Raw genomic sequence first — 7,518 nt, 5'->3', positions numbered from 1 at the left:
AATTTCAGTTGTTTTTAATCCTTAATGTGTTTGAATTTGAAAATTTTATTGAATAAAAAAAGTTAAAACATTTTATCTACTCTTGCTGTTAAAGTGTCACTTTATCTACCCTTGCGGTTAAAGTGATACTTTATCTACTCAAAACAGTTGTTTTAGCAACACTTTAATATTAGCTTTGGAAAAAATGAAATATATCGATAGTTATAATTCCCCCTTTCTACTATTTTTACCGTTAATTCGGAAAATATCGACCGCACAAAAAAAATTTAAGGAAAGAAATTGTCGGAAATCACATTTGCAACAACTTCAGTGCCTACAATTTTTTTCCGAAAATTTGAAAATGGCGATTATATTGAGCAAAAATGATTCTCTTTTAAAATCAAGATAGCAGTTAAAGCAGCGGCAGAATTGATGCAATTTTAAATGTACACTATTAATGACTCTCCCTAAAGGTTAAGATAATAAAATGTGGGGCATCTTGCCATGCAAGGTCAAATGCTATCACGATTGGGCTAAAAATATTGTTCAAAAAACACACAGATACTAAAATGTCTCTTTGAATACACTATCATATATAAATGTTTAAAAGTAGGTACATAATATAATAAAAAAGTATATTAGGGAAACAAGAATTATGAAAAATTGTAAACGTGTTAGTTAAAAAAATTAAAGAGCAGTACAGACAAATTAAAACAAAATAAAAATAATCAAAAAAATTCAAACAATTAAAAGTATTACCAAAGTTACTAAGTCTATTATATATAAATAAGGGATGTTCTAACACACTCAAAATATTAAATATGATATCAAAACTTGATATTTGATCAGAGTAACAGTTGAATTCAGAAACAAAACATATTAGAACAAAAATAATTTCCTAATATTGTTTGAAGAGGATTGAATTTTCCCAGTGGTAACTGACAACATTCCCTTTGTAGTTGCATAACTTCAAGTATGAATACGCACTACACAAGGTTTTTCAACTTAAATAAAAATAAATTTTAAAACACACAGACAGAAAACTTGGTACTCAAAGATTAGAATTACCATATAACTCCTAAACTTATCTCGATTATTAATCGCCATTATTGATATACTTGGAAGTATAAAAACTAATTATATCTGCATACTTACAGTTATAAGTAATTGTTCCCCACTGTCAGCAACATAAGCAAGAGATGCTATTGCTATAAAGGCAGCTCCGATATATGGGACAGATCTATCGACACCTTTGGACTAAAAACAGGAAAAATTATATTTTTACTTACTATTATCTTTTCTGCTCGTAGACAGTTTTTTAATGGAATTTTTTAAACAACTTATTTTGATATTTTTATACAATAAAATTCAACTAAAAGAACAATACATAGGAATTTATGGTTTAATTTAACCTTCGACTAAAATAGTCATTTTAGAGAAACTGGTCAGGTGCAGTGGGATTATCTACGACCAATTCAAAGTTTAGGAAACCTGAAAACGATTTTATTTATCTAATATTTACTTTTATAACAAATTCTAGCAAAAATAAAACATATTTTAATGCTTTATAACAGATTTTTTTTTATAGTTGCGTACGGATTGTCATGATCATTCTTCTTTTGTAGTGAAAATAGGCTGCAGCACTAGGTTTCTTTGAGCTATTTTAATATTGGAATGTCGGAATTTTTGTGTTGTTTAATTCCAATAATGAATCATTAGTCAAATACTAAGCAATATTTTCTCACAAGTCATCCTTGGAAAAAAAAACAATTTTTTATTATTAAGTTTTACAAAATATTGCTTACACATTAAAGAGTACATTAGGTGAGGTTGCTTTTGGCTATAGAGTGTGGCGTTTAGCTACAGGGCTACCTTCTCTGTCGAGCATTTAAGTAATTACTGTCTAGCTCGTCCAAGTCGCGGGCTGGTCATCTCTTGCTTTAGGGGGTCGGAGCTAGTAGATGGGTAGGTTTAGATAGAGACACAGTTTCATAGGGTATAACACAGCTCCTTATCCGAAGATACTGGTGAAGACCGCAACGATGATTAACGTGGAGAATAAATTATTTGACATACTGAATTTAACGAAAGTGGCAACCCTGTTTGTAGGGGTGATATAGAAACAACTTGGTAAAGGATATCAGTTATCACCAGTACCAGGATTAAGTGCAAAGTAAATAATACTACACCGACTTCTTACCTGAATACCTTAGGTGAGACGGAAACAGTTGGAGAGTTACGGTACTTTGATACAGAAATCAAGTAGGAAACTACTACAGTATATTCCACAGGACATTCGTCCGTCGATTTTTTTCTTGTCATGTTATTAGAACCAAAACAAATGGCCTTTAGTCAAGGACAGGCCTTAACTGGCGCAGCCGTTACTATTTATTCGGCGATAACACATATCCTAACCAAAGATATGGGGTCGAAGTTCTAAATCCTCTAAATAAGGCCTCGTTCTTCTAAATATCACAGTAATGTCGTTATTTCTATTTCACTTAGGGGATGGTGTTTTTGTGCCTTTGTGAGGTCTGTTCGTACTTCTTGCTAGCGAGTTTTTTTCCGTTTTAGCCCATTTATGAATACCAAAGGAACAGCTAAGTGTATAAATGTGCAGGCTTTCGGGGCCTTAAACAAATTTTTACTATTATAATGTAAACGGAAAAGCTGTTTTACCCTATCTTAGAAGCTGTTTGAACTATCAAGATAATTCAATTTTCACTTGTTTATGGTTAGTTTTCCGCGCTTGCTTTACTTCTAGACATTTATAGATATCATTTTTACCCAGAACCTTGATGTTTTGGCCATTCTGCATATCAAATCCTTAGGGCTGAAACCTTTCTTTGACTATATTCAAAATACGGCACTCGTCACACTCGAAGTGGATATCAATATCATTAGAGAATGATTTTTCAGTTTTTAGCATCTGATATAAGTGGCTTCGAGTGAAAGCTATTAGTTTTAAATGATCCATAGACAACAGATGATTAAGCTTTACCACTACAGTAATGTTTTTAATTTTTAATGCTAAAATCTGAATCAGTAAAGTTTAATAGCTGGGATAGTGGGTTCATCGTTAGACAGAATCACAATGAACTTAACGAGTCTCCTCGAAATAGAAACTTTATGCGGTATTGAGTTAAAATGCTTTCTTGTGGTCAATGAAGGTAGTGAAGAGGTTCCTTTTGTTGGTTTATGTTTGGTTAGTAATGACTGTGTCGATAATAAGTTGTTCTTTGCAGCCTATGGAACCCTTAGCGCATACTTTCTGTTGAGTTTTATGATATTGTTTAGGATATGTAAAATTTATACAAAGTTAGATGACAAGTAATTGGGTTATACTTGGCTGGATCTGGGGTATTATCTTGATCCGTCGTTATTAAGTTTGTGTTTCCTGAATTCCGAATGATGCTATTTTTTGCGGAATAAAAATAACATGAAGAGTTAGTGTTGATAAGCACTGATGTGCACTTCAGAATTTCTTAAGCAAGAAGTTTTGAACTCAATCTAGTCCTAGTACGGTAGAGTTACCAGTTGTGCGTCATATCTTCTATCCATCCAGCATTGGTGTCAAGAGCATCTGGTGTCGAAAGTTGATTTTCGCAAAGCTCCTGAATTTCTTCTTCGCTTGGGTATGATAAGGTTATTATTATTATCCAGATTTAGCCATGCGGCTTACACTCGCTCTAAGGTGAAAAATACGGTATCAAAAAGATTGATCTCTGGTAGGACTCTTTTTATGTTATCGAGTCCTAGGTGACTTTTGTACGAAGGTACCTAGGTACAAAAAAATGTTTTCGTACCCATCTGGACGTCAAGAGTAACACAGCTTTTTGCATGGTCGTATATAGATGTTCGTTTAGACCCAGCTTTTTTATGTTCTCTAGGAGGTTCTTCAAAATGACTTTAGTAGTAGAAAGAACTATAGGTATCGTCTGGGTACTCATTCGCATTATCCATTGTCTCTTGACGATCTTTTTGTTGTATTTCACATGCGAATTATTGTTGTTAGATATTGCCACATCTATAAGTGTTAATTTTCTCGTTAGTTAGTACGAGATATGGTCTAGTATGTGCCTATGTGCTACTGGTTGGTCTGTGAGTACAGTCCAATCTCAATATAGCCTGTAGTTGTCATTATTGGATATACTATTAAGAACGTACTGATAATATGGAAGATGATTTATTTAGAGAAGTCCCAGTTTCAAAGCTATCTCTTAATAAAAGATTTTCCCGACTGAGTCATGCCGTTCCTTGTATTCAGTTTCTTGAACTTGACATCCATATCGGCATTTGTCGTTTTGGACCTGAGTAACCTGATCCTGAATGGCAAGTAATAAACTTGCTGTTTCAGGAAACATGTTTTCGAATCAGACAATATTATTACATCACGCTACATTATCAACATAGTTTTGACTGACTTCATTGGGATGTCGCCTGTGCAGAGGTTTACCCATCCAGGTTACCCATTTTTTGTCCTAAGTAAGATGGTTTATGCGCATTTCTTGTTTTATTGGTGTTATGTCATCTACTCCGAAAATCAGCCGATGTAGAGTAAATATATCAGCCTTCACTTGAAAATAAGTTCTTAAATTAGTAATCTGTTTTTCTAATTGCTCACTTATATCCAAAGGGCATCGTCCTCTAAATACCGCGCTAATGTTGATGCTTCTACTGTGCCTTTGTTAGATGGGTTCGTACTTTTTGCTGAAGATTTTATGTATTCGTTTTTGTCTACTTAACAATATTAAATGAGTAGCTACGCGCGTAAAATGCGTAGGTGTTCAGTGTCTTCAACAAATTTTTATTGTTAAGCTGTGAACGAATCAGCTGTTTTACCCTTCGTATAAACTCCGTAGTTATCTTAGATTTTATTTGCTTATGGTCAATATTCGGCGCTTGTTTTATTCCGAGGTATTTATACATAACATTTTCATCCATTGCTCCCAATGTTCTGGCCATTTTGCATATCGAATCTGCCGGTCTGACCCTTTCCTTTGACTCTATTTAAGACACAGCACTTGTCAAGACCGAAATGCATACTAATATCATTACAGACATTTTCTACAGTTTTTAGCATCTGCTCTAGGTGGCTTCGAGTGGAAGACAATAGTTTTAAATCCTCCATATGAAATAGATGATTAAGATTTGCCACTACAATAGTGTTATTTTTATTGCTAAAACCTGTGTCAGTTGAGCTCAGTAGCTGGGATAGTGGGTTCGCTAGACAAAACCACAACAGACTCAAAGAGTCTCCTTGGAATAGGCCCTAGTTGATTGCAATATTTTCAGTTTCGATATTGTTTTAATCAGGTAGTAGGAGGCAAATTTTTGTATTTTAGTCTGACATTATATGTTTTAAAAAGGTCGCTATGTTACCATTGCCTTTATCTATTTTTAATATACCTCCAAGCCATTTATGCGGCACTGAATAAAACGCTCTGTCTTCTTGTCGATGAAAGTAGTAAAGAGGTTCCTTTTTTGGTATATGATTGGTTGTTGGAAATAACAGAGTCAATGATAAGTTGTTCTTTACAGCCCATGGACACGTATTTTATTACGGTATAGTTGCATCAGAAGCAGCACCTGAGGTAGAACAGGGTTACCATGACTTTTTTTAACACTGTTCGTTAATAAACATGTTTATTGTCATCAATTTTTTTTATTTGATACATCTAAAATATACATTTAAATATGTATGGCAAATGTTAATATGTCAAATTTTTTGCACAAAAAAAAATACTAAAAACAAATTTATTGATATTTCGTATCTTACTATGAATAAATAGATTTGTAAACATAGATTCGCAGATCGTAACAAAATCGTACAAAATAAATTTCACCAAATAAATGGAAGCTTTATTGCAAAATTATGACTTTTTTTACACAGCTCTCATATACATTTAGCAAAAAGTGTCATATCAGCTTTTGTTCTTTTGTCATAAGGACACAGCAATAATGCAATAAATAATTAAGCAGTAAAGATAATAACTATTACTTATACCATAGTAACCGTTGAAACATTAAAACAAAAGGTAGTATAGGTCTAATATTATATTGACTGCACTTACTAGTATACAGACAAGTAAAGTGGCCAGAACAATGGTTCCCGTAATTGTTATAACAGCAAAACGAAACCTTGAGAAGGTATTATAGAAGTCCAGGCACCTAAAATAAAAGTTTATGTATTATTCATAATAATAAATGTAAATAGTGTACACAAATTACGCAAAAATAATGCACGAGATTTTGAAGATTTAGTGGCGATAATGGATAATAAAGTGTTTACGCCTGTTTTATCGACTTATGAGAAATAATTCGATACTATCGAACATGACAAACTCATAGAACTATTACATCTTACAGGACTGGACACTAAGGACATCCAGATTATAAAAAATCTATATTGGAATCAAACAGCCCACATGAAGAATGGACATATGGTGAGTGAAAACGTAACCATTTCTAGAGGGGTTAGACAGGACCGTATTCTTTCGCCACTGCTTTTCAACCTGTACACGGAACAAATATTTCTAGAGGCACTGGAAGAGTACAACGAGGGCATCAAGATTAATGGCGTACCAATAAGTAATTTTCGATACGCAGATGATACTGTTATACTGGCCGAAAACATCGAAGATTTACAGATGATGCTAAATAGAGTAAATACAACTGGCAACCAATTTGGACTGAAGATCAATGGAAAGAAAACTAAATTTATGGTGATCAGTAAAAAGAATATTCAACATATCGACCTGATTATTGAAGCCCAACGTATTGAAAGAGTACACCGATTTAAATATCTGGGATATACAGTAAATGATAAATGGGACCCAGACGTAGAGACTAAGATCCGAATTGAAATAGCAAGATCCAAATTCATCAAAATGAGAAAGCTCTTAAGCAACCGCCACCTAAGCGTTAACCTCCGATGGCGCGCCACGAAATGCTACGTACTCTCTACGCTACTTTACGGAGTTGAAGGGTGGACGTTAACAGCAGCAACTATAAAGAAATTAGCGGCTCTAGAAATGTGGCTGTATCGACGCATACTTAGAATACCTTGGACAGACAGAGTGACCAACACAGAGGTATTAAGACGAATGGGTAAAGAGGTGGAATTGTTAACAACTGTTAAAAAGAGGAAAGCGTCATACCTGGGCCATGTGTTCCGTAATGATAAGTACAGTCTGCTACAGCTTATCGTGGAAGGCAAGATCGAAGGTAGAAGAAGTTTGGGTAGAAAGAAGAAGTCCTGGCTGAGAAACTTAATAGAATGGTTTCAAATACCAGAAGCTGCGAACATAATACATGCGGCACAAAACAGAGAAACCTATCGTTTGATGGTCGCCAACCTTCGGTAGAAGACAGCACATAAAGAATAATTGATAATAATTGTTAGTGTATTTAAAGATAGGTTCTGCATTCTTTGTTATTTTAAGTATATTATATTATTATGTTTCGCGTGTTATTTTGATAGTCCTACGATCGCATTTATGTAATTTATGGAATTTTATCTATATATAGAACATTGTA

At 33.9% G+C, this 7,518-nt stretch overlaps 1 long non-coding RNA gene across 1 annotated transcript in view; it reads right to left on the bottom strand.

Moving 5' to 3' along the window:
- Positions 1–1,151: 1,151 nt before the first annotated feature.
- Positions 1,152–7,518, bottom strand: part of LOC140438340 (uncharacterized) — a 30,998-nt gene continuing 24,631 nt past the window's right edge. The window contains exons 2-3 of the long non-coding RNA XR_011950505.1: positions 6,054–6,150; positions 1,152–1,236 (exon numbers count right to left, since the gene is read on the bottom strand). This is a non-coding gene — a long non-coding RNA (uncharacterized lncRNA). The remainder of the gene's footprint in view (positions 1,237–6,053; positions 6,151–7,518) is intronic.

The sequence above is a fragment of the Diabrotica undecimpunctata genome, chromosome 4, assembly GCF_040954645.1.
Source record: "Diabrotica undecimpunctata isolate CICGRU chromosome 4, icDiaUnde3, whole genome shotgun sequence".
Taxonomy (NCBI): domain Eukaryota; kingdom Metazoa; phylum Arthropoda; class Insecta; order Coleoptera; family Chrysomelidae; genus Diabrotica; species Diabrotica undecimpunctata.
The sequence above is the reverse complement of the archived record's forward strand: the minus strand, read 5'-3'. Positions and strand labels throughout refer to the sequence as shown.